The sequence below is a fragment of the Herpailurus yagouaroundi genome, unplaced genomic scaffold (assembly GCF_014898765.1).
Source record: "Herpailurus yagouaroundi ecotype Mexico unplaced genomic scaffold, PumYag 142, whole genome shotgun sequence".
In the NCBI taxonomy this organism is placed as follows: Eukaryota; Metazoa; Chordata; class Mammalia; order Carnivora; family Felidae; genus Herpailurus; species Herpailurus yagouaroundi.
Genome location: NW_024412397.1, coordinates 1049711 through 1076213, shown reverse-complemented (window position 1 = coordinate 1076213; position 26503 = coordinate 1049711). Strand labels below are relative to the sequence as shown.

The 26503-nt window shown below is 54.2% G+C and overlaps 1 long non-coding RNA gene across 1 annotated transcript; it reads right to left on the bottom strand.

Moving 5' to 3' along the window:
* Positions 1-1259: 1259 nt before the first annotated feature.
* On the bottom strand, positions 1260-4482 carry LOC121032761 (uncharacterized). The gene is made up of 2 exons (XR_005791445.1): positions 3929-4482; positions 1260-1618 (listed from the first exon to the last, which is right to left on the bottom strand). It is a non-coding gene; the product is annotated as an uncharacterized LOC121032761 (long non-coding RNA).
* Positions 4483-26503: the final 22021 nt, after the last annotated feature.

Here is a 26503-nt window from a genome sequence, read left to right as displayed (position 1 = left end):
TCTAAATTAGAAACTCAGAAATTTCATAGGTGTTTTGGTCCTGGAATGAACAAACAGCCAAAGTAGAAAGTGTGTTTCCATTTATTAAAGTTACATTGTATCCACTTCCATCATGATCACAGTGTACTATTCTTACTGTAATTGATGGTCTGTCCAGAGCACTTGCTTTATTGAGCCAAATTCTAGATACTTTGTAACCATCACTGCACTCAGCTGTCAAAAATAAGTGACTTCTAGGGGCGCCTGGGTGGCTCAGTCAGTTGAGCGTCGGACTTCGGCTCAGGTCACGATCTCACGGTTCGAGCCCCGCGCGTCGGACTCTGTGCTGATGGCTCGGAGCCTGGAGCCCCCTTGGGATTCTGTGTCTCCTTCTCTCTCTGCCCCTCCCCCGCTCGTGCTCTCTTTCTCAAAAATAAATAAATAAACATTTTGAAACATGACGAGTCCTGGAGAATTCGGGCCTGCTGCCACACCGCGGCCAGTGCCTGGAGCGGGACAGCAGCTGTCCTGTAGACAAGACACCGAGGACGTCGGGTTTCCGCCTGGCCGTCCGCACCGCGGCCCTGAGGCCCGATGTGCGCCGGTTTTCATCCTCACGCGGGACCGCTGCTTTCCCTTTACCAGCATCTGCACACCTGTACTTAGCGTGCACCTGCTCTGTGACATTTGGGCTTGCACGCCGGCTGCAGGCGACGGGGCCAGTGTTCTCGGGGCGCAATCCGTCGGCCGCCTCACTCCCTGCTTCCTACGGCACAGCGAATTCTGCAGGAAAGCCTGCCACTGGCAGCTGTGACTCTGCGGGGGGGGGGGTGCTGCCCGGGTCTCTGCCCCCCTCCCACGTGCATCTCGCCCCCGTCTCTGGGCAGCAGCTCGGTTCAAACACAAATGCTCGCCTCACGTTCATCCTTCCCCGTTCCGTTCTGTTGTTTCCTTTGCGCACGCATTTCGTACTTGCCGACACTGCAGGCAGGTGCCAAGCCGAGGTGGGGTTAGCGGAGTGGGCGCCGTGGCTCTCCCGGCCTGAGGGCTTCCTGCGAGTAGTAAGCAGGCACCTGGCAACTTTGTGCCAACCAGCAGGGGCCCCAGGCTTCACGACTTGGAAACTGCAAAGGCGCCCATCTGTACAAACGGCCTGTCTCTCTGTCTCTCTCAAATAAGCAGAGAAAAACACCGTCTTCCAACAGGAAGCCAGCCTGACCCCACAAAAACCTCCATCTTATGGAAAATGCGACCGTTTGGTAAAAATGGGTAATCAAACGTTTCCTTTGCTGTCAAGTAGTTTTTAATATCAACTGTGACTCTGAGGAGACAGAAAGGCACAGGGCCTGGCTCTTATCTGAAAATCTGAATAAATGTCCAGATTGAGGAGTCCTCTCCGCGGCATATAAGCCAAACGTGGTCTTGAGGCCCATTTTCTTCTGACTTCCTGTCGTGGAACAGCGTAGGAAGCAGGACAGAACAGAAGCCGGGCAGGCACCTGAAAACAGCGGCTGAAACTGTTGTGACGCCAGCGTTACACGTACGCCTCCCAATTGTCGCGCCTCGCTCGGCTTCCCAGAATGACACCGATGGCAGGGTCCCTCCAAACAGATGACTTTTTACGCTGAATCCATCCGGTCTGTAAGAAACAGAAACGAGATCCGACAGCTGCGTGAAGTCGGAAGCACTTTCGGCGGTGTCACCGTTTAGGCCGTGCTGCTCCCTATGCTCGAGTTCCCGTTACTGAGAAAAATTTCTGCCCAGAGAGGTGTTGTTTTGTGAGTTATGGTGACTGGATAAACCCTAGGAAAGAACAGCGTGACTCATCAGCCGCGTCCAAAACGCCCGCCCCCAGCAGAGGGCAGGTGCCCTCGCTGTCCCTCCCGACAGCGTCTCCGCTACCCGCCACCGCTTTCGAGCTTCCTTCAGCCGGGGTGATTTCTGGGGGTGACCAGCCACCTGGCCCAGGGCTCCCGGGGGCCCCACCAGCTTAAATAATGACGTGTCCAGTTATCTGTCCGTTTGGACAAACATGAGGTTCTGTGATGAAACACGCATATTTATTTATTTATTTTATTGAAAACAATTGTTTAAAGTTTATTCATTTATTTTGAGAGAGAGAGAGAGAGACAGAGAGCCTGTGGGAGCAGGGGAGGGGCAGAGAGAGAGGGAGACAGAGAATCCCAAGGAGCCTCCTCACTGTCCATGCAGAGCCTGATGAGGGACTCGAACTCAAGAACCGTGAAACCATGACCTGAGGGGAAATCAAGAATCAGACGCTTAACTGACTGAGCCACCCAGGCGCCCCGAAACATGCATATTTAAGCCAGGCTTAGAGCGAGGCTCTCTGGACACCAGCATGCTGATTTCACCAGCAACCGTGGGCCGGCCAGTGTTCCCTGGGGTCTCGCCAACACCCAGTCACGCCGACGTCCTCCCAAGACATCAGCACAGAGGTCTGGCGCTCAGAGGCCCGTGCACAGTAGGATTTGAACTCGGGCCCGGAACCCAGACTGGCACACCATTCTTTTCTCATACAGGAACAGAGGAGGACTCTCCTTTATAAGGAAACTGAAATGGAAGAATTCTCTGAGCCAGCCACATAACAAGGCCGAGGCCGGGCGCTGCTGGGTTCCTGTGTGAGAAGATACGAGGCACGCCTGTGACTGCGTAAGCTGCCCATCTCTGGGGGATGGTCCTCTGAGTACAAACAGCAAAGCCGTGTGAACCCCGGCGTGTTCGTGCCGGCAGGATCGTGGTCTGATCTGACTTGGCTAATCTCATCCACATCACTGGATCCTTATTTGAAAACATAGACGTGATCTTGAGCTGCCGGTACTCAGGTCCTGGGACAAAGGAAGGACACGACCTGCAGCCTCCTGAGGACTAAGGTCTCACGGGTCCTGGGGCCAAACAAGAACAGCGGAGAAAACCAGGGGCCTGAGTAAAGTACGGGCCTTCGGGTGTCATAACGCATTGGCGGTCTCATTAATTGTAGCAAACGTACTACACCGACGTAAAACGTCACAGAAACTAGACGTAGGGCATATGGAGAATGATCTGTACTATCTTTGCGGTTTTTCTATAAATCTAAATCCGTTTTAAAATAAACCTTTATTGGGGCGCCTGGGTGGCGCAGTCGGTTAAGCGTCCGACTTCAGCCAGGTCACGATCTCGCGGTCCGTGAGTTCGAGCCCCGCCTCGGGCTCTGGGCGGATGGCTCGGAGCCTGGAGCCTGTTTCCGATTCTGTGTCTCCCTCTCTCTCTGCCCCTCCCCCGTTCATGCTCTGTCTCTCTCTGTCCCAAAAATAAATAAACGTTGAAAAAAAAATTTTTTTAATTAAAAAATAAAAATAAAAATACACCTTTATTTAGAGTCAACTAAAAACTGAACTGAGCCGAGTCATGTGCTCTGTCATGGGTGGTGAGGGAAGCTAGGGAATCTCTCCCAGAAATACAGAGAGGATGCGCAGATATAAGCATCTGGATACATTCTGGGGGTTGCCTGACCCCAGGTCACAAGCCGTCTCCCGCACGGACAGAAGAGAGGGGCACTGGATGGGCCCCCGGACGCAGACGGCGAGGGAGAGACGGAGCGGGATGTGTTCTGCGATCTTTTCTGTGACCTGTTTGGTTGTCACACAGATTCTGTCACCTCAGGCGGCACCCAGGCTGGACCCGCCCGGGTCCTGGGAGCCCGCGGTTCAGCGACAAACCCAGGTGGTTCCTCCAAGCCTCTGGCTAAAGCTCCCTGGCCGCCTCTACACCCCCTGCGAGTTAGCGCCTACGACTGGCGTGCAGTTAGAGCAGGCCTCCAACCGACCTCCCTACCGGGTGACAGGTGTCTCAAAGTTCCACAGTGACCTCAAATCGAGCCTCCTGGGAATGTTTCAGGGAATTCTGGTACCAACAGCACGCGATTTCTGCGTAATGCACATCATCCGCCCACCGTGTTTCATGGCGCCTTCGGTACATGCTTGTGTCCCGAAAGTTTTCTTCACAGACCGAGCGATCCTCGTTTTCGGAAGACGTGGTCTTGCAACGTCCTGCGAGCGTCCCTAACACAGCCACAGCCTGAAACTGTGGCCAACGCCTGCCGTCACGTGACTGTGCGGGAACAGCTCCGGCCCGAGCGCCGCACGAGGTTTCCGACGCGCGGCACTTCCGGGAAGCACGTGAGCGGAGAGGGTCTCGCGAAATCGTGCCCGGTTCCCGGCGGCCAGCGCGCGGTGACGCGCCAAGCGAGCGCCGCGCAGAGACCTGCGCCCGGTGCCCACAGACGGCTGACCCCCCCCCCCTTCCGACACCTTCCCCCTCGCTGATCGTGGCCACCGCGCGGCCAGGACGTCGCCAGGGCAGCAAGTACCGCCACCTGGCGACATTCACGTGCACGCTGCCGATCAAGAGGAAAACCGCTGTCTGTCCGTTTCTCTGACGGAAAAGCGGCAGGTCGACGCGAGCGCTGCCATTTTGTGTTGCTCCGAGCGAAAGGGCTGCCGGGAGGCGTCAGAGGGAGACGGGAGCTGACGTCGGCGTGGTGCGATTCGGTGACTCTCTGCAGAGCGAAGCGCCGCCTTCTGCTACCGGCCGCTTGGAAGGGTCGAAACCCAAACGTCCGTGACGGCATCGGATGGCCGTTTCCGCGTTTGCTTACAGTCCCCGCGCAAAGTAAGATCTGTGTCAACTCGTGGGGGAAGTAACTTCAGAGCACGTGTCGGTGATGTTTGGGAACTTGTCAGCCCTGCGGTGTGTCCCCAGGGGGTTGTCAGTACACAGTCAGAGTCACCGAGTACACAATGGCTGGTCCCTCCACGCGGCACAGATTCTATTGTCCAGTCGCCAACTTGAGGCACGCAGAGATGACAGCGTGTCATGTCCGTAGCTGTGGACACAGGCTCGGCCTGTCCTCCTCCACCTCCTGCCTGGGTGTCCCCCATGCAGCACAGGTGACAGCTGATTTCACATGCACCGGCCGCCGACAGCCCGGGGAAAAGGCCCTTAAGCCACAGCTCCGTCCAGACTTTCTCAGGTGGCTTGAGGGCTCCCTGGGTCAGCCCTTGAACCGGAGCTCAGAGTGGGAGCGGTGCCAAGGGCTGGGCCCCCCCCCCAGATCGACATATGACCCAACTGACAGTGCAGCGTTTGCTACACAGCGGCTTGACAAGGCCCCTCTGCCTTCATTACCTGGCTACACGGCTTGAGTGCAGCCCTCCTACAAAGAAATCCTCGAGCTGCCTTATTGACAGAACGCTTAGTAAGAGTCAACCTCATCCCGCAAAGACCCCAGGGTTAGGGCTGGGGCCCGTGTGCAGAGCTGCCGTTCAAAAATGGTCCCAGGCAATTCTGAGGAAGTGGACCATCTTTGAGGAGCAGTGACCGTGGGTGGCCCACTTCTCCGGAACCTGGGAGCCTGAACCACCTGAAGAAGATTCTGGAGATCGAGGGCACCGGGTCCAATTCACCAGATAAGGAAGCCCTTGGCCCAGGCTCTATGGAGACTTGAGGCCGAGACAGATGGTTAGGCCGGGAGCTAGAAACACTCAGAGGCTCTAGAAAAACCACCCGCCCTGATGTCTCCAAAGGTGCATTGTGGGACGTGGTTGTGGAGTATGAACTTGGCTCCAATCTAGAATGGCCTAAATGTCATCTGATAGCTTACTAACAAGAAGCTTTATCAAGTTTAAAATGATAAAAGAGGGCCATTAGCTTAGAAACAGTCCCTGTAGGACCAAAGACAAAGAAACCAAGTGTGATGTTAGAAGCCAGCTGGGGAAGCGCGTTGAGGACCTCCTTTCGTGTGGCTGCTGTCTCCATGGGAGACTCCCATCCAGGAGGCCAGTGATTCTACTGACTTCTCACCCAACAGCCGCTGGGGTTATTGATACAAATCAAATTGTGCAGCCCAGTTTGGGTACGGCCTCGGAAGAGCTCTGCTATGAATCAGCTGCCTGTCCCTCCCCTGGTACTCGGCTGTGGGTTTCCAGAGTTGTCACAATGAAACATAAAATACTTAAGGCCTCAAGAGCTGCTTTTAATTAAATTGCCAAGTTTCCCATTGGGGTTATTTGCGAATTATGCTGCTTTCTTTTTTATGTGAAATGAGCATTGTTCCGTGGGAAACGCCGTGAAATCCAGTCTTCTGTAGGAGTTGGCCTGGAAGGGTGTGGACGTATGAAGCACTTTACTGTCCTGCTGCTGGGTTTCTGTGCCCCTGAGAGCACCAAGAGGCTGCCCGGCAAAGGGAGGGGGGTCTTTTGTCACTGGGGTGACTTGGCTTCATAGAGGCTGTGACGTTATTCCTGGAGATGAGACGGTGCGATTGACGGCCTGTCGTTGTCGAGAAACGTGAAGTGTTTTGGAAATCAGAAGTGGCTGTGCAATGTGTTTTCTGGTGCACCTGACCCGAACCAAAGTGCCTGCACGTGCGCGTGTGTGTGCACAGGCACCTGCGTGTTCTCCGGTTGTGAGTATTCATGCTTTGCTGCACGAGTCTGAACCACTGCAGACGTGTGGCACCTGCTACGTGTAGTGTGCTAATTTCTACGCTCCAAAAACGCCTGGGTTTCGGAGTGAAAGGTCTCAGTACACGGAGGCGTGTTCCGTGTTTATGGATGTCCTGTGGATACCCAGATGACCGGGCATTATTTATGAAAAACAGCATCCCCCCCCCCGTCGTTAGGCCCAGCTGCCTTTGTGCTAAGCCGAGCATCCAGGGAAAAAACTCGAAACCTGAGCTCTGCAGTGCCCCATGTCGGAAAAACCCACATCACTCTAGGCAAAGTGTAGACACAAGTGCAAACGGTTAACAATAAACCTGCCAGGAAATTCCATAGGACAAAATACCTTTATGGGTCAAAGCTGAACGTAAAAATGACTAACTGAGGGGCTCCTGGGGCGCTCAGTCGGTTAAGCGGCCGGCTCTGGGTTTGACCTCAGGTCTTGGCCTCGCAGTTTCATGAATTCAAGCCCCGCGTCGGGCTCTGCACACTGACAGCACGGAGCCTGCTTGGGATTCTCTCTCTCCCTCTCTCTCTGCCCCTCCCTGGCTTGCTCTCTCTCTCTCTCTCTCTCAAAATAAATACACTTAAAAAATTACTAACTGAAAAGGAAAATTGATCAAAATTAAGGACTTCTGCCAATTAGAAAGTGCAGGTGAGAGACAGGAACACACAGGGAGCGGGGCCTGTGTCTCTGGAGAGAGGAGCTGACCTGCTCCTTCCTTTCCCATCTTGCCAAGAATGACTAAACCCCGCCGGCCGTTACCTGCACGGCACACACACGAGAGGACCCCGCGGCGGGAGGAGGCAGACTGGTGGGGCCCTTAGTGTGAGGACAACACGGCAGAGGCTCCCCAGGCTCCCTCGGACTCGGGGCTGAGGAGCCAGCAGCCCAGAAGGACCGGCGGGCAGAGGTGAAGACGTCCCAGAAGAGCTGCTCTCTCCAGCCCAGGGGCCAGGAAGGGGGCTGCCTGGCCGGACAGACAACTTTCAGACAATAAGCACCCTGCTCGGTCGACACCCTCCCGCCTCGTGTCAGCGGTGACCCTGGGGGCAGCCGGTGACCCCTTGGCCCGGCAGCAACAAGGACCCCAGGCTCCCCACCAGGGACAGGTGCGTCCACCGTGCTGCCGGAGCACAGCCAGGGGGAGACAGCCAAATGCGAAGTTTGAGTAAGGTCGAGGCTCTCATAACGTGCCGTGAAACCACCCAGGCTTCAGCTGAAAATCACTCGTGGGGCGCCCGGGTGGCTCAGTCGGTTAAGCGTGACCCTCGGTTTCGGCTCAGGTCACGATCTCACAGTTCACAGGATCGTGCTCCTCGTCGGGCTCTGTCTGGGCTGATGGCCTGGAGCCTGCTTTGGACTCTCTCTCCCCCCCCCCAACCCCCGCTCCCCTGCTCATGCACTGTCTCTCAAAATAAGTAAATAAACTTAACAAAAAGAAAGAAAGAAAACCCCTTGTCCTCCCCAAAACAGCAAGACCTCAAGCCGAAGGAGGAGGACAGCCGGGGAGGTGCACTCTGCAGGGGCAAAGGTCGGGGACTCTCGGGCACGTGGGACAGCATCGCAATGAAAAGGCTTCGACAGGCCGCCAAGCACCGGTCACGCGGCTGCAGGAGAAGGCCTGGCACAGCCACCGCGGCCGGGAAGCGCCACGGGGCAGCGTCAGAATGAAAACACAACAACAAGCAGGGCAAAAGGGGCACGAGGGGTAAAACGCACAGTCAGAGGCTCAGCGGCAGGAGGGCAGGGGAGGGACCCGGGAAGTGGACGCTGCACCGGGAGGGACCTGAACAGCAGGGGGAAATGGACGCGGGGACAGCGAGGCTCCCGCGGAATTGCCGACACTCGTGTCCAGAGCGCGCGGGAAGGGAGAGCGAGGGCAGGCTGAACACAGCGCTACAAGACACAGTGGCCGAAAACGTCCCAAATCTGGAAGAGATACAGACCTACAAATGCAAGAAGCTGAGTGAACGAACGTCCAGCAGCGTGAGCCCGAGCCCACACCGGGACCCGTCACAGGCTTGTGTGAACATTCAGGATCGGGGGGAAGACTTGAAGGCAGCTGGAGAAAAATGACACTTAGCGAGGGGGGAAAACAATTAGAACGACAGCGGATTTCTCATCAAGAACCAGAAGCCACCGGAGAGAGGAAGCTGCGCACACGGTTTCAGGTGCCGGGAGGAACCACCTGGCTGCGTCCACACCCAGCAAGACACAGAAAGGGGAGAGGACAAGCTGGAGAGCCGGGACAGCAGCGGAGCTGTGACGCAGGCCTAGTCCGCCAGGGCACAGACACCACGTTCCAGGAGCACCGGGGAGATGATGAAGGAAGGCCGCGCAAACAGGCCGCGTACGCGGGATGGGCGTGCGTCCTCACCCTGCGTGTACTGAGTCCTGACAGCAGAGGTGAGATGCAAGCGTGGTCCGGGGGGGCTGTAACGAGTCGAGAGGGGACATTGCAGACCACAGTAGGAGGCAGATGTTCCGGAAAGTCAGCCGACCCGGAAAGTGGACTGTGTGGGCGTCCCTGGGATGTTACACCCAGAGCGGCCACGAGAAGGCTAGCCAAGGAGATGCTGTCAGATCACTTGCAGTCCTGGTGTCCGAGCCATCACAGGGCCCAGCAGGACCCGCGGCCGAGATCCCGGAGCCCGAAGACACGGGCAACGCCCGCACGGCGGACCCACCTTCCACTCTGCCTCCTGGGTCTGCCGCCCACGGTGTCCAGGAGCTTGAGTGTGGCTGGTCACCGGTGCCCTCCTTGCCACGGACACCTCTACAAACTTCTGAAGACCTGAGCGTCCTTACGTGACTCCAACACACATCCCGTGTGTGACTAGATGCCCAGATTGCCGGTCGGAGAAGGATGCACGCTCACACACGTGCGGATTTTATGTTTCTGAGCAGTTGTCTACCGACCTGATATCAGAGGGACAGCCCAGTCTTCTATTTTCATCAAATCATCGTGATCCAGATTGCCGACCCCTGGTTTTGTTATTACTTGTTTAGTAATCTTTATATACTTAACTGTGTGCAGGTGACCAAGTAAGGACAGGATGAATGGACAGACGAGAAATCCAGTTCTTCCCACACAGTCCAAAATTCCCAGCTTGGCCACAGGTTTGACACAGGTCAGCATTGCCGTCTCAGGTAATGGCAGTTTCCTCTGAACGTGCACCTGAGCTCTGGCCCTGGGCCAAAGGACACGGTGGTGACAGCCTCTGCTTCCCAGGCCGCCCGTGTGCCCTCTTCTCTTGTGCCTCAGACAACGGGGGTCTTCACGTTAAGTATGCTTCCTCACAAGGGCTTCTGCATCATATTTTTAATAGTTAAACTAAAAAAATTCCTGGGGCACCTGGTTGGCTCAGTCGGTTGGGCGTCCGACTCTTGATTTCAGCTTGGGTCATGATCTCATGATTCATGAGTTTGAGCCCTGAGTTGGGCTTGGTGATGACAAGCCTGGAGAGCCTGGAGCCTGCTTGGAATTCTCTCTCTGCCCCTCCCCTGCGCTCACATGCTCTCTCTTTCAAAATAAATAAATAAGCTTAAAAATCCCCGCATGAAATTTCATTTTAGATTTTCCTTCCAATTTCCTATGTACTTTATGTTCGTTGTAGAAACTGTGGTAGATATAAACAAAGAAGGGAACATCACCCCGAATCCCACAACTGTGTCTTTGATGTTGCCACTAACTTTCACGTGCGTCCTTCCTGTCTTTGTTGAATATGACAGCATACACATACGAACAGACACACACGAGAGAATTAGGACGGTGTCAAGCTGGACCCGTGGTCTTGTCTTGCTTTGTGACTCTCATGTTGAAAACATGGCGTTGCTGCCCGCCATCTTGACCCTGTTTACATGCGATCTTTTGTGACACAGGTGTCCCCGTGATCGCTGGGACGGCCATTGCTCTCACTGAGTTCCACGGTGAGATGACTTAGCGTGTGTTGGGGTGCCCGGGGGGCTCAGTCGGTTAGGCGTCCGACTCTCGGTCACGGCTCAGGTCTTGATCTCAGGGTTGTGAGTTTGGACCCCGTGTTGGGCAACATGCTGGGCGTGGAACCTGCTTAAAAAATGTGTGTGTGTGGCCCCCACAGGGCAGGCCAGCAAGTAAGATAAAATCAGAGAGCCTCAGTGTGACAGGTGTCTTTGAATATCCTTGCGACGTCTCTACTTTTTGAGGACAAGATGCTGAAGGTGGATATTTTTAAGTTGATACAAGAAAACGGCATTTATGTCCTTGGGTGGTTTTCTTCAACTTCTTTAAATGTGTTTAATAATAGTTGTTTTGCACACAGTGTCTGTGCTCGTGCTCACAAACACGTCTTGCAGTGCACGCGTCTTGCACTCCAGTTCTACAGGAAATCACTGGAAACAGTGTGGCCCCTTGCAAAAAGCCGCTAATCCAACTGTACCACCCTGTAGTTTCATTGTTTCTCTTGTTCTTTTCACACCATGTTTTCTTTGGGGAAGGAAAGAGCTGTCAACATGTCATAATATGTTTGTGTGTCTCACTGAAAGATAATCTGGGTGCCGGTCCGTGTCCCACAATTATCCAGCTTTCGACGGAGAACAGGTGAGCACCTGCTGAGGCCACCGGGGGCACACCTCACCTGGACGGGGGCTCAGGGCTGCGGCCGCGGGCCCCAGCCTCCACCGCGTCCACGCGCCTCCGTCTAATGGAGCAGTCATTTACACGTTTCAGTGGACAGAATCAAAGGGTGATCTGAATTTCTTCCAGGCAATTTCTCCTTTTGTTTTTCTTAATTCATGAGTATTAATATTGTTTAATGAGGATTTTGTATTTTGAGGGTTTTTTTGCTTTGTTTTTGGAGGGGCTCTGCTTCCCTCCTTTCAGAAGCGCCAAACATCTGCAAACTCAAAGCAACGGAACACACACGACGAGGGACGAGGAGAGAAGGTTTGGCACGCGCCCCGATGAGAGTGGATGTGGCTGCGGCTCCGAGGACCTCGGGTCGTCAACAGAGGCAGGCGGTGATAACGTCACTTCCGTGCCCTGTCTTGCAGGCTCTGTCTCGTGGAAGACAGAGCGGACGTGAGGCGTGGCGCTCAGCCGGCGGGTGTCTGGGCGGTGGCCTTGAGGCGCCGCCAGCGGCCAGGTGGAGCGGACACGGGGGCCACTGTCACTGCCGCGTGTTCACAGGTGTGTCCGCACCGCACTGGGGGCGTCCCGTGCGTTCTCCCGCTTAGGCCTCATGTGAAGCTTTCAAGCGAGTACTGTTTTCGTTCACATTCTTGGATACAGAAACACACTCAGAGTTTAAAACGTGCTTGTGATCACAGGTCAGCGGGAGAGAAGAGGTCAAGACCCGGTGACGTGCTGCCTTAACTCCTAGACGCTGCATGCTATTCGCGCCTACATTTAACAAAGGCAGCGCCATGCCTTAAAATACATCTAAAAATAAATGTGTCCCACTCTCCGACGGGTGTGAAGTTTCTGCAGTTGAAAATTTTTGCCTCAAATTTTCAGGGGGCAGAGCCAGAGTTATCCTCGAAAAATAACACGTGTGGGCCCATGGCGGGCTCAGTCGGTAGACCGTGTGGCTCTTCATACCAGAGTCCCGAGTTCAAGCCTCGTGGTGGGTATGGAGCCTACTCAATTAAAAAAATAATAATAATTAATGAGTAAATAATAACAAATGTGATGATGATAATAACAGTTAACATCTGTAGAGTATGTTTTCACAAATCAAACTGGCAATTGTGCTAAAGGTTAACATTCCTGGAGAGTCTCTCTGGAGAGGAGGGCACAGAGCGGAGGCGCGAGGGCCCTGTCGCCGGCACGGGCGGTGTGGGCTGCTCTAGGTGATGGTGGTTTGGAGGGGACAGGAAGATCCACCGGGCTGAGCCCAAGACGCCGTGAGGCCTGTTACTGAGGGCGGCTGTGCGGTGAGACGAGGTCCTAGAGGACACAGTGGGGCCTACAGACGGCCGGGGCTCCCGTGGTCGTAGGCTGAGTGTCCACGGGCTGGCTTTTCAGGGTGTGTGGGCACAGCGCTTGCAATTCCAGGACCCTTTCTAAGTTTTACAAATGTATCGAGCATATCTGAAAACTCCCAGTTCCATCAACTTGCTAATTTTAGACTCTCTGAAAATACCGAAGGAAAAAAGGTTTCAGCATTAGGCTTGTCCTATTTGACTATTAAAACAGAATTGGGAATACTCTGACTCTAATATAGGAGCACGGGCTGAAAACCAGCGTGAGGAGTCGATAGGAAATGCCAGCACTCATGTCAACAGTGACCATGTGGGACCAGATGCCCTAGAGACCAGTGGGCCCAGCTGGGTCTCTGCTCTGTGCAGGGAAGTCTCACCCTGGGGGATTAGGAGGAAGCGACAGTTTCACGATTCAATACAGCAAATATTTCTTAGACGCTTGGTGTGGGTGAGACTATGGGAGTCGCCAGAGAGAAGGGTAAAGAAAATGTGTGCGGCACAGAGTAGGACAACTGTGCAAACGGCAAAATACAGACCTGACCTTCTACGAGGGGTCTTGCAGGTGCTGCGGGAGTTCAGAGGACGGTGTCTTGGTGTTTTTTGAGAAGGTCCCCACGGCACGCAGGCAGTGTCCCCCCACCCCCCGCCACGGAACACCACAGGCTGGTTGGTGTGGACCCCTCATGGTTCTCAGGGCTGAAGCCCAACACCCAGGCTCTGGCCGATTCCGTGTCTGCAGAGACCCCACTTCCGTCCTTCACGGCATCTTCCTGACGTGTCCTTGCACGGCTCAGCAGGACGAGGGGGGTCCCTGGGGCCTCTTACAAGGGCACTAATCCTGTTCGTGAGGGTCCTACCCCAATGGCCCCATCGCCTCCCAAAGGCCCCACCTCCTAAAACCATCACCTTGGCGGTTAAGTTTCAACACGTGAACTGGGGGCACCCAGCCTTCAGTCCACGGCACGAGACGGTCAGGCAGAAGGGGACGGCCAAGGCTCTGGACGTGCTGAGTGCGGGGAGTGCCAGAAACGAGACTCGAGGAGGAGGGAGCACCGTGGGCCCTGGGCACGGGAGGGGAAGGCAGGCAGGGCACTCAGCCCGCAGAAGACAGCAATTGCTGGGGACTCGCCCGGCAGCCCCGTGCCTCCGCCCCAGCCCTGGTGCCCACATGCCCACCTTCTGGTCCGGAACAGGGCCTGCCTGCCAGCGGAAAATGATCGAGTTTGTGAGTGGATCGCTGGGGCTTGATGTTTACAGCGTCCACTAGTTCAAGTAAAGCTCGGTCTGGGCTGCCTGCCGGTGGCCCGTCCGGGCCGGGGAGGGGCGGACTCTGGAGCGAGGCCGGCTGCTCGGGGTCTGAGAAGACAGCGCAGGTCGGGGGAAGCACGGGCTGCTTGGAGGAGGCGGCCCAGGTGGAGGGAGAGGGCAGGAAGTACCACCCAGGGCGGAAACGTCGTGCACCAACGATCCTTCCAGTCTGCAGTTCTGAAAAAGCCAAGAAACGTCCAAATCCCGTGCCCCCTCAGCGATGGTCACAGAGGCTCACGTGCTGCTTGGATCTTCGATGACCTTCGCACGTCTTCTGCTTGTGAATACCCCGTCTGAGAGCAGGGTTTTTGGGGGGGGGTTCCCACGTGCACGTGCAGCCCCTCTCCCTCAGTACCCCCAGTCCTGCCCAGGCTCCTGTGCCCACATGCAGGGTCTCCACTCCGTACCCGGCCAGATGAGCTTCTAACACAGGCTCCAAAGCACGAGACCAGAGGCCACACAGGCCCCGCTCGGTCAGCCCCCGGCGACCTCCCGGCCCCGTCTCCTCCTGCCCGGCAAACACAACGGCCGCTCCCTCACAGCTCCTCGTGGTTCGGAGCGAAAAGGTGGCAGAGGCTCACTCGGCGGCCACGTGCCTTGCTCGCCGGGCAGGACGCGGCTGTCCCCGAAGGCTCCGTGGACGGTGGGGCTGGCACACATCTTGTCCCGGGGGCGCCGTGCGGTCCCTTCGAGTGCGGGGCTCAGCTCAGAGGACGGGAGGAAAGGAGAACGGGACGGGACTGTTCCAACTACCAGGGCGTGAGAGGCATGTTCTGAAACTGGGATGCGCCCTGAGCACAAGGAGGAAACGCAGGGCACCCTGGGCTTCTCCCCCTGGGCGGCCACCCCGGTCACGGCGCAGATGACTCCGAGGGCCCCAGGCTGCAGGTAAGCGAGGCCTGTCCCGTCCCCGGGACCCTGGAACCCAGGACTGCTGAGTGAACGTTCTCCGGGTTCCAGTGGCTTTGGCTTTGTCTCCACTCTCTGCTTGGGTGTACGGAAGGATCGGTTCCTAAAGGAGAATTGAGAATATTTGCAATTAGCTAGCTAAAGATAGAAAGTGGAGACAGTACAATGGCGTGTTGCTCGACATGTAATAGTAGCAGAATGTCGGGCTGTGACCTCGCTTTTTCCCGATTCACATTAATATCGTACAACTAAACGACATCTGCAGGGAGTACACGCTGCACTGTTTGTCCGGAGATAAAAGCGACACAGCAGACCTTTCAGTTTTAGAAAGTGAAAGCCAATTAAACGTCTCTGCATTCTGACATCGAGGAGACCCTGCCTTGCAGTCTTGAGCACAACTAATGGGAGCGTTTCGTGTCGTCCCGTGTAAACTCGCCCAGCTGTAAACAAACGGCCTGGAAACGGGACCAAATACTAAGCTGGTTGCTTGGATCCGCAGTGAATGGTGACGTCAGAGCGAATCAGAGCCCTGCAGATGTTAGACAGAAGGAAGGTTTGTTTCACATCCTCACCAAGGTACAAATTATATTCTGGAGAATTCGACGTGTGGATGGTATGTCCAGTGGCTTCAGCGGACTCCGTCACGTGGCCATCAGCACAACCTAATTCTGGAAGATTCTCTTCACCCCCCGAAAAAGACCCGTAGCAGCCCCACCGCTCACCCCAGCCCCCCCCCCAGCCCCAGGCAACCACTAATCTGCTGGCTGTCTCCGTAGATTTACTAATTCTGGACGTTTCACATAAGTGGGATCACACGGCATGTGGTCTGAGAAAGGTTATATTTCATTGTGAGTTAACAGCTGTACGCCCAGAACGAACACGCTTTTCTAGTGGGGAAAAGAAGCCCCATTAGAACTGGGCAAGATGCTGGGGCTCCTGGGGGACTCAGTCGGTTAGGCGTCTGACCTCGGCCCAGGTCCTAATCTCACGGTTCCTGGGTCCGAGCCCCGCATCGGGCTCTGTGCTGACGGCTCGGAGCCTGGAGCCTGCTTCGGATGCTGGGTCTCCCTCTCTGTCTTCCCCTGCCCCGTTCATGCTCTGTCTCTCTCTTTCAAAAATAAATAAAGATTTTAAAAAAAGGAAAAAGAACTGGTCAAGATGCCCAAACTAGGGTCTTCTTGTCACTACCTTATCCACAGCATTTCCGTGCCCGTGTGATGCTCACTGACCACCTTGTCAAGTCTCCGCACCGTCCGAGTGGTGGCCCAGGGGTCACTGCCTCGCTCGTCCTCGGAGCACCTTAGAGTCTCAGTTGGGCTGTGTGATCTCAAAGTCGAGCATCACTGGACATGTCCTCAGTCCTCATCGTCCAGAGGCTGCTCGTGTCTTCCTCCAAGTCCCCCGTACGGGACCCTACTAATGGGCTGTCCTCCGTGGAACTTGCTGCACTGGTCTCATTTCAAAGACAGTCTGTCTCTTTTATTACATACAGAATAAAGTCCAAGGAAACAAAACCCAGAAAATCACCTGTTGTGACCAGCTTACAATTTTCATTTGCCATTGACTTACTCAGCAATCTTTAATGTGTGCTATGTGATTATCACGATTATCACTCGGCTTCTCAGGCCTGTTGAGTTCCTCCGGTGGATCATCTAAGGCAACAGTTACCCCTGCTTCTCCTGTGCTCCCTAATCTCACGAGGAAACTAACATCAGAAATTCCCCACAGTTTATCATCCACATGAAACATTGTTATACTATGGCCAGTAACCTCCTCAGTAACACACTTCCACTGTTCCTTATGCATTTCTTATGCTGCAACTCTGTCTCGAAATCCACCCATGCCACATCTAACCCAGTTGTATAGAAATACACCAACTTGTCATTCATCCTGTTTGAAAAAGTTATTTATGTTTGTTTATTTTTGAGAGAGAGGGAGAGAGAGAGAGAGAGAGAGAGACAGAGCATGAGTCGGGGAGGGTCAGAGAGAGAGGGAGACACAGAATCTGAAGCAGGCTCCAGGCTCCGAGCTGTCGGCACAGAGCCCGACGCGGGGATCAAACCCATGAACCGCGAGATCATGACCTGAGCCGAAGTCGGAAGCTTAAGTGAGTGAGCCACTCAGGCACCCCAAAGAGTCTTTTTTTTTTTTTTTTTTTTTTAAGAAATTCCGTCTAACATCTCACTGAAAACATTTCCAGGTTTGTTGAACCCAAACTGTTATGGTACCAAGTAGGCCACTGAATTAAAAGAATACCGCTTGTCAGGGCCATTACGTGTCTCTGCTTTTGTGTGTGTGTACTTCTGTCATCCTGCAGAGCACGGAAGCCCTGGTCCAGCCGCCACTGGGCCCACCTGAGTGCTGAGGGCCGGTCCAGGAGGCCGTGTGGCTGCCCCGACTTGCTCCCTCTCGGAGGGAGAGGTGGAGGGGAGTTCTTTGGGTCTTCCCATAGCACCCCGTGCGGTTGGCTCAGCAAAAGCCAGCCCTGCTTTGAACTTTATCTGCACGGTAGGCCAACGCCACATTTTCTAATGACAGTTTTTGCTCTTTGGTAATTATAAAAATATAATAGCAGCCCCACCTTAAAATTGCTGGCTTTGTACCAGGCACTAAGCTAAATGGTTAAATGTTGATGTCACTGACTTGTCCTGAGAGCTTGGTGGGCAGATGCCGCTGGTCCCTCCAAGCAGGGGAGGCGGCCAGACTTGGCGAGGCCAGTCGGCACGCTCCGGGAGCAGGGACACCAGGGGCCAAGGACTCGGTGCTAACCTGTGTCCTCAACCACCTCACCGTTCAGTCTGAGCACAATATTCTTGTGAGGGAAGGAAACTTTCCTTTTTTTATTTTGTTTTCTTTATTCTTTTTCTTTATATTTTTGAGAGAGAGAAACAGAGTGTGAGCAGCAGAGGGGCAAAGACAGAGGGAGACAGAATCCGAAGCAGGTTCCAGGCTCCGAGCTGTCAGCACAGAGACCGACGTGGGGCTCGAACTCACGAACCATGAGATCATGACCTGAGCCGAAGTCGGCCGCTTAACCGACTGAGCCACCCAGGCGCCCCGGAAACTTTCCTTTCTTCTTTTTTTTTTTAATTTATTTTTTCTTTTATTTTTTTTTAAAAGAAAAACATTAACCAGTGCTTTCTGGAGTCTTTCCTCAAACTTTGCCCTCTTTGTCATCGGCAGTGTGTGACTTTCAGAGGCTGGTTTGCAATGCCAGCAGCACATTCTGTGAAGCTTCTGGTAAGTGCTAGAAATTGCCGGAAGTGACACTCGGACGTGGCTTCCTGCCCTTCCAGCCCCCACTCTGTCCCTCGTGGACGCGGAGAGGGGCATCTGTGTGCCTCACGGGGCCGGTGCCACCACATGCAGTGGTGGCCAAGTGGAGGCCCAGAGCTGCAAGCATTGGGCGCCAAAAATGCCAGCTTTTCTCCCAGGAGAGTCACAGACACATGTTGTCAGGACCTGCATCTCTGTGTCCACCGTCGAAAGATAACCCTCTCTGTCTCAGCCTAAACCCAGACTTTCATAATGTGAGATGTTCGTGGAAACCGCCTTCAGCATAATAAGTACAAGTAATTTGTCTGACAAAAGAATGTCAACAGCAAGTACGTATAATTTGTGCGGTGACAAATTGTACCTGTCCTTCCCGGGAAGAAAGGGACACTGCTGTGCACCGAGACGACGGGCAGGGTCAAGGATGGGTGCTTGCATTTAATACACAGCTCTCAGAAGCGCACGCGATCCTTTCAGAAGGTCGATGCAAATTATACCTAATAAAGTTATTATAAATAATTGCTACCTCTGCGCTCCTGGGTAATCAGTGAGTGTGGAGTGGGGAGCAGGCGGTTACAGATGAGAGACGCCTTCAGTTCTGAGCCGGGCTGTCTCACAAGGCACTCTCATCTTCATGGGAGTCGCAGGTGCCTTTTCCACGGTTAGTGACATCTTATGAAACCCGAGGCCCGTCTGACCCAGAGATTCAGCCAGGAAGGGCGAGAAGCGCGGCCTTCGGTGCGTCTTCAGGATCCGCACACCCTCACGCCCTGGTGTCACAAGAAGACACTTGTCCCCACGTGAGAGCGGCTGGAGAACGGTGGAGACCTCCCATCACGAAGGAGAATAAGTCGTCTGTGACGTTATGACCACAGCATCCCAGAACCACGTGGGAGGGCCACTCATTCCAAAGCGTTTGTTGTGATGTCCATGCCCACACTGAGCCAGGTGGCGGGGGTCCCTTGACAGGCACCGGGTGGCGAGATGACAGAGGGCCGAGAAGCACGGCATCCTCAGCGGGGGAGGGGACAGGGACCCACGGCAGCCTCGTGGTGGCCAGGAGGGCAGCCTCGTCCGGGCCAGAGCCTTGACACTTGAGAACCCCCGCCAGACGCCCTGCTACAAGCCGGCTTGTCAGATGGCTCTCTCCACCCAGTGGTCAACGTCCCTGGCAGGCGAGGGGGGGACCGTGAGCACACAGTGGGTCAGGATGGCCAGGGCCACCCGGAGCGGGCTGGGCAACGGAGACGGTGGTGGGCCACCAGACGCTTAAATACAGAGGACAACGTGCGGCTGCTGGCAGGGTTGGTGGGGGGTGGGGGGGGGGTCAAGAGGTACCAACTGCCAGTGACAGTGCAGAAGCCACGGCACAAGTGTGGCCGGGACACTGCACTCGCGTCCCGTGGTGGGAGAGGCGGCTGCACGGCACCGGCGTGGAGTACGTCCAGAGGTGCGGGCTCACCGTGAGGGACCCCTGACGCTCAGGGAAGTGGTGTGTCCACTGCCCTCCAATGATAGACTTTTAAAGTTTTGTTTTGTTTTGTTTTGTTTTGTTTTGTTTTTTAACGTTTATTTTTGGGACAGAGAAAGACAGAGCATGAACGGGGGAGGGGCAGAGAGAGAGGGAGACACAGAATCGGAAGTAGGCTCCAGGCTCCGAGCCATCAGCCCAGAGCCTGACGCGGGGCTCGAACTCACAGACCGCGAGATCGTGACCCGGGCTGAAGTTGGACACTTAACCGACTGAGCCACCCAGGCGCCCCTAGACTTTTAGTTAAAAATACACTAAAAAGGGAAAGCGTCCTGTGCCATATCTGCGGGCTCCCGCTGTCAGCAGGGGGCCGGCTGGTCCAAATAGCATCCCGGTAAGGGTTTGAAGTGACTGGCTCCACCCGCCTGACGTGGTAGAGACGAAATGAGGCTTCGGTACAAGAGTGACTTCTTCCAGAACTCTGTGAAGACCCCTCCCGAGTCTGTCATTACCCAGATGGCGGTATCGTGTCTGGGAAGAGATTCGCACGTGCTGGACGTAAAGGTGGAAAGACCTTGTTGGCCCCACAGCCGTTGATGCGGGCCGGCGGTTTGGATCCCAGCCCCCAACCACCCGTAACGGGGCTCTCAAGGGTGCAGTTGCTTCCGGGGTTTCTGTTCTGTGTGCAGCCCTTGGAGACTATCCACGAGAAGCTGTTAACTGCACTTTCCCATTTAACGGGACAGCTGAGATGTGGACGGTTCAGTACAAAATGGCAATGAATGCACGGTTTAGAGGAAACTAGGACTTTTCTAGATGCATCGGTCTAAACGCACCTGGGCACGAGCCTCGACGGGAAGCTCTGCTCCAGCCCCGGCTTTCCGGGCACGACGGGAGCGGCGGAGCCACCCACACTCTTGCACACGCGCTCACACACACCCCCGTTCCTGTGGTCACCTTCTTTCAGAGGATGAAATGCTGGAATAAATTCTGCACAAAATACATATTGTTAAACGACGAGCTTGCTGTAACTGACGCGAGCCCCTCGTGTGGTAAATGGGTGCACAGAAACGAACCCATAGTTACGTTTTCCTCCTTTTCTAAGCAGTCAAGTCATCTCCCCTTAGGAGGGTGGCAACGCCTCCCCTGGTACGTGTTTTCAAGGAGAGCAACGTGGTGTGGGAAATCTCACACTTTGGTCCGCGTTGGGCGGTTCTGAATTGAGACGGGTGGTGGAGGGGTGGGAGCAAGGTGGCTTTGTGCAAAGCCTCGCACCTTCCTGCCTCAGCTGTCGGGAGAGGACGCACTTCTGGGTGGGCGGAAGGAAGCCTAGGGAGAAGGAGTGGGCGCTAAAGTTGGCCTGTGATGACGCCTTTAAAGATGGCTTCCCACGAGTTTCATCTTTCAGGGTAGTTTTTTTTTTTTTTTTTTTTTTTTTTTTTTTAAGTATTGTGCATTACAATAGCAGTCTTCAAACTTCTTGCTCGTTGACGCCCTGAGAGGAGTATGGGAAGGTATGCATCCCTTCACACGTTGTTTATTGACACTGCACGTCTCCACTGTAACTGTGAATACTCACAAATGACGCGTTCCTGGCATGTTGCATCTACAGTGACAAATGGAACTGGGACGTCACGTTTTAAAAAGTATTGAATTGAATGACGTTTCAATTCCACAATGTGATAAGCCCCGTCATCATCGATCTTAAAAAATGCATACCGAAGCTCTTCTGTGACATTTGAAACTCTTTCTTTTTTGCTAGCGCATATGTTGTTTTTGAACATTTCACTGAAAAGTTTTTATTGGCCTTTTGGATAGGACCGGGAGTCGATTTGCTAGGAGGGACAATTCTGCCACACATCCGGCACCAGCATGCGGCCTCCTCTTTGCTTACTCTGCGTTTGGCCCCAGTGCAGCTCGTCCTGGGGCTGGAACCTGGCGCCACAGAGAAGTCAGGCCGCAGACACCAATGCCGGGGTCATATTTGCTCCCCGGACCGATGTGCTCATGGACCCAAAGCCAACGTTTCCAGGCTGGGAGAAGGTATTTTTTCTCAACTCACACTCCCGCACCTTCGGGTCCTTCTCCGGGATTTCGCCCACCTTGGCCCCACGCACCGTGCAGCAGACGGCGATCTCCGTTTCTCCAGCTGCCGAAGGACCCGACTGCGTCTGTAGCTCTGGGGAACACGGGGCTCCGGCCCCCCGCTGCGCCAGCACCTCCAGCCCTGACGGTGCGTCTCCACTCGCCCCCACACGGGGGGCGAGGCAGAGCTCGTGGGTGCGAATTTCCTGCACGGGGCTGTCCTTTTCACCTTGACCGTGCACCGTGGCACACACCACAGCACAGTTACCGAAGGGGGGAGGCCCCCCTCCTGTACACGCATGACGAACACGTGCCCACACTTCATCAGCTTGCGAATTGAGAGGATGGTGAGGGAAGATACAACAGCTAAGACCCCAGGACAGCCTCGGAGAGTCTTCCGGGACCTAAAATTCCTGGATGTCAGGATGAGGTCGCGGAGTTAGATGCCAGAAGTGGTTGATCTCCTGAAGGACAAAATATCCTTTGGGGTTATCTTTCCTTCCTTGACAGAAACGATTTGCTTCTCTGCTGGCAAAATCTTCAGGTTAACATGTCATCGCCTCAGCTGAGGACTTTGAACACCAGTGAGCAGTGAGTTGAACAAAGTGCACTCTCCTAGAGTTTGGGCTCCCTGTGCCCCCATATGACTGGAAATGACGGGCCAGCCTCCTGTCTCCTTATTTCTGGGTACAGGCTGTCTCTTTCTTTCTCTTTCTCTCTTTCTTTCTTTCTTTCTTTCTTTCTTTCTTTCTTTCTTTTCTCTCTTTTCTTTTTTATTTATTTTTGAGAAAGAGAGACAGCGTGAGTGGGGTCAGGGCGGAGAGAGGGGGAGACACAGAATCCGAAGCGGGCTCCAGGCTCTGAGCTGTCAGCACAGAGCCTGACGCGAGGCTCGAACCCATGAACCGTGAGATCATGACCTGAGCTGAAGTCGGACCCTTAACCGACTGAGCCCCCCAGGCGCCCCTGTGACATTCTCTTTCTAAAGCTCAGCTGGCAACTTTGGTTCAGATGGTAACGACATGGTCTTCGGAGACTGGGTTCGAGTTCTGGCTGTGCTAGCAGTGTCCTGTGACCCGGGGCAGGCCCTTAACTGTCCTGTGCCTCGGGGTCCTGGTCTGCGGCAGCGGGGGGACATTAACGGTGATCACTGGCATGGTCTGTATCTTCTATCCTTTTATTTTCAACTTGTCTGTGACTTTACATTTGGTGTGAGGCCTCTTAGACCTCAGGCATGCGGCTGGATTGGGTTTCAGCCCAGTCTGGCAATTTGAGTTTTTATTGGGGTGTCGAGTCTGCTTACATTTGATGCACCTAAACTGACATTCGGGTGTGACTCTACCTTCTTATCCGTTTGCTTTTTCTTCCACCTGTTCTTTTTTTTAAACTTAAAAAAAAATCTGATTTATGTAAGTAATCTCTACATTCAACGTAGGGCTCCAACTCACGACCCTGACATCAAGAGTCGCGAGTTCCACTGACTGTGTCAGCCGGGTGCCCCCATCTGTGCCTTCCTGTTAATCCTGAGATTAATGAGATACTCTCTGCCCTCCCCTCCCCCCATTAACTTGCTCCTGCACCTTCTTTCCTTAGACTTCAGCGATCACCGCAGGGAAGTCCCGCCCCTTGGAAGCACCTGCGGCCTACAGCATCAGTGCTCGCCCCCCACCCCGCCCCCAGGTATTGGCAAGGCCACGGGCCTCCGTCACAGGGGTTGGCAAACTTCCCTGCAAAGCGCCACATAGGAAATAGGCTTTGCGGTCATATGACCTTTGTAGGGCCTCCTCAACTCTGCTGTTGTGACTTGAAAGAATCCACGGATAGATACTATGTCAACAAAGCAGTGCAGTTGCGTCCGAACGAGCTTCCTTTACTAAACAGGCGACAGGTAGATTTTGCCTGTGAGCAGCGCGCTGACCCCCACCCTCCAGCCTCAGCCCCCTTTGGGAGGTCGGGCTCCAGGAACGTTCTATCTCTTCCGTCTCTTGGAGCCTGGGGGCGATGAAGGCTTCCACTCGACCTGTCACAGGGAGTCCGGCCAACCACGTTGGTGCTGTATTCCCATCCACACCGTACAGTCCCTCAACCAAACTCTCTCGCCGAATGCCGCAGCGGCCGCCCGGCTCCTGCTGAGACCCTAACAGACCTGTAGGCTTGCGTCACGGCGAAGGTTCCGCCGCGTCCCAAACGACAACCGGCAGTTTGCACGTGTGTCTCCTTCCCAGGAGGAGTCTCCTGCAGGGCAGACGCTGCCTTAGTTATATCTGTATCCCCACATACCTAACCCTCACTCCACAAAATGGGAATGAACAATCTTGGCTAAACTAAACTAAACGAGGACTGCAGAAAGGGAGGCAGGGGAGGTGAGGGTTTGGAAAAAAGACTCGAGGGGTTTGGTTTTAAGGTGGGCAGGCCGTGACAAGAGACATACCCGGGAGAGGTGGAGTTCACGAAGGAGGAGAGCCAGGGGATCTGTCTCAAAGTTACCACAGAAGGAAAAATTCCAGGACCTGGTGTTAATATGTGTCTGGCTGGTGTGACCCTGTCAGCTGTGCAGGGTGTCTGAGCACTTGGTGTAGCACGGTCAGCTGCTGCGGACAGTGAGTCTGAGGAAGGGAAAGAATGAGTACAGTTCATTTTGCAATTAGGTCACCGCATCCTTTGAGAGTGGTGTCCGCAGAGTGGCCTGTATTCAAGCTACAGAAAAAGCTGCTGAGTAGCAAACTGGAACCAGAAAGTTGGAGCACCTACTTAGAATAGTGACTTTTTGGGGCGCCTGGGTGGCGCAGTCGGTTAAGCGTCCGACTTCAGCCAGGTCACGATCTCGCGGTCCGGGAGTTCAAGCCCCGCGTCGGGCTCTGGGCTGATGGCTCAGAGCCTGGAGCCTGTTTCCGATTCTGTGTCTCCCTCTCTCTCTGCCCCTCCCCCGTTCATGCTCTGTCTCTCTCTGTCCCAAAAATAAATAAACGTTGAAAAAAAAAATTAAAAAAAAAAAAGAATAGTGACTTTTTAACACATAGGTTTTTAAGTTGAGAAAGTAATACATGAAAATACTGAGTCAAGATGAGCCTAGAATCTAGAAGTTTATATTGAACACAGTGCTTCCTATACACAGTCGTAGCGGATTTATAAATTATGGAATTAGAAAACAAGAAGACACAGCAGGGCCTGAAGACACCAATGTTACCGGACCAGCACCGGGTCAAAGTGGGCCCAGCGGGCCGGCTTCTGGGCCTGGAAGGTGGCCCCGGAGTGGGGGATGGGCTCGCCCCAGGAGCCGGCCAGGCCTCCTACAAGGAGTAGGAAGCTGAACAAGCAACAAACAACAAGCAACGAACGGCTGATGCCCACAGCTGCCCAGGGCTTCTGAACAGGGTGGGGGCTTAGGAGCATGAAGACGGGAAGACCCAGAAGGAATCCCACTGTCTGCAGACCCTAGATCTGATGTTGTCCCAATTGCCGAGAACCTTCACATGCCACGTGGGCCCCAGTTCTGGGCCGACAGTGGAAGCAGCAGGAAGGTGGCTAACCAGGGAGGAGTGAGGAGGTGGAGGGCAGGGGGGAAGAGCCAGTGTCCCCGGCCCACTTACACTGTGCCTGCAAACCTAAATTCCAAGACGTGTGAAGAAATCCAGTGTAAAAAAGACAGCTAATCAACAATCAAAACATTTTTTCTCCTTAGAATTAAACATTAAAAAAAAAATGTTTATTTTTGTGGGGGGGGAGGGGCAGAAAGAGAGGGAGACACAGAATCTGAAGCAGGCTCCAGGCTCTGAGCTATCCGCACAAAGCCTGACACGGGGCTCGAACCCACGAACCTCGAGATCACGACTTGAGCTGATGTTGGATGCTCAACCGACTGGGCCACCCAGGCGCCCCTCCTCAGATAATTTAAAGTAAGAAACAAAACAGGCACAAATAAAGAATAGATGGATAGGACAAAGGACCGATGAGAAATCTTCACAATAAAAAAGTCATTGAAGTAAATGCTTCAAATGTTAAAGACAAAACCAGCTCCAAGACAAAATTAATAAAGGCTGTTGAGTCACAAACCTGCGGCAAGGTAGCCCTTCTGGTGTCACTCTTATCTTACCAGGAGTTCAGGGTGTTAGAAAGGAGATAACGGAAGTTTTGTCAGGTAAAGAGAGGAAACGCTGACTGGCCAGCATGCTAAGAAGGTGGGACTCCGGAGCGGGAGGAGCCTTTCCGGCTGGTCGGCGGGTGCTGGCAGGTGCATTTCACAGGCCTCGGTGGGCTGAAGGGGGCCAGCAAGCAGCTGCGGGAACTTCCCAGAAGACTGGCTGGGCTGTGGGGCGCTGGGAGAGGCTGTTGTCCCGCAGGGGGCTGCGCCCCTGTAAGGAGCGGGGCCACCGTGACTCTAACGAGGCGGCACCCCCTGCAGAGGCCACCCCAGGAGGAGCTCTCCACACAGACTCTCATTAAGGGACCGGCCACCACTGGGGGCGGGTGAGGACTTCATCACTACCGGGCCTTTAGCATCTTGGTCTTGGACTGTAAGATCTACTGGCCAACATACGGTTGCTCCTTGAGTAACATGGGTTTGTACGGGGATTTTCCCAATACACGCACATTGTTGTAAATGTATTTTCTGTTATGATTTCCTGCATAACATCTTCTTTTCGCTAGATTTTTATTGTACGGACACAGTACGTTATACATACAACATACAAAATACGTGTTAATATTCTTGGTCAACAGCAGGCTCCTGGCGGTCAAGTTCTTGGGTCAAAATTTACGAGGGCGGGGAGGAAGCACACGTAACCCGTGTTACCCCAGGGTCAACTCTACTTTAGAAATGTGGCCATGTATGTGGCCAGAAGAAAACTCGACTGTAAAGCATGGAAAGAGTTCGGAGCAAATTTCCAAGCTCTCAAGACTGACAACCTTCAAGAGCAACGTAGCGAAGTAGACGCCTCTCCGGACCTAGCTGTCAAGATTGCTGCTTGGAGGCGATGTGAGGGAACAACGAAATCCCCGGGAACAACGGATCCCGGG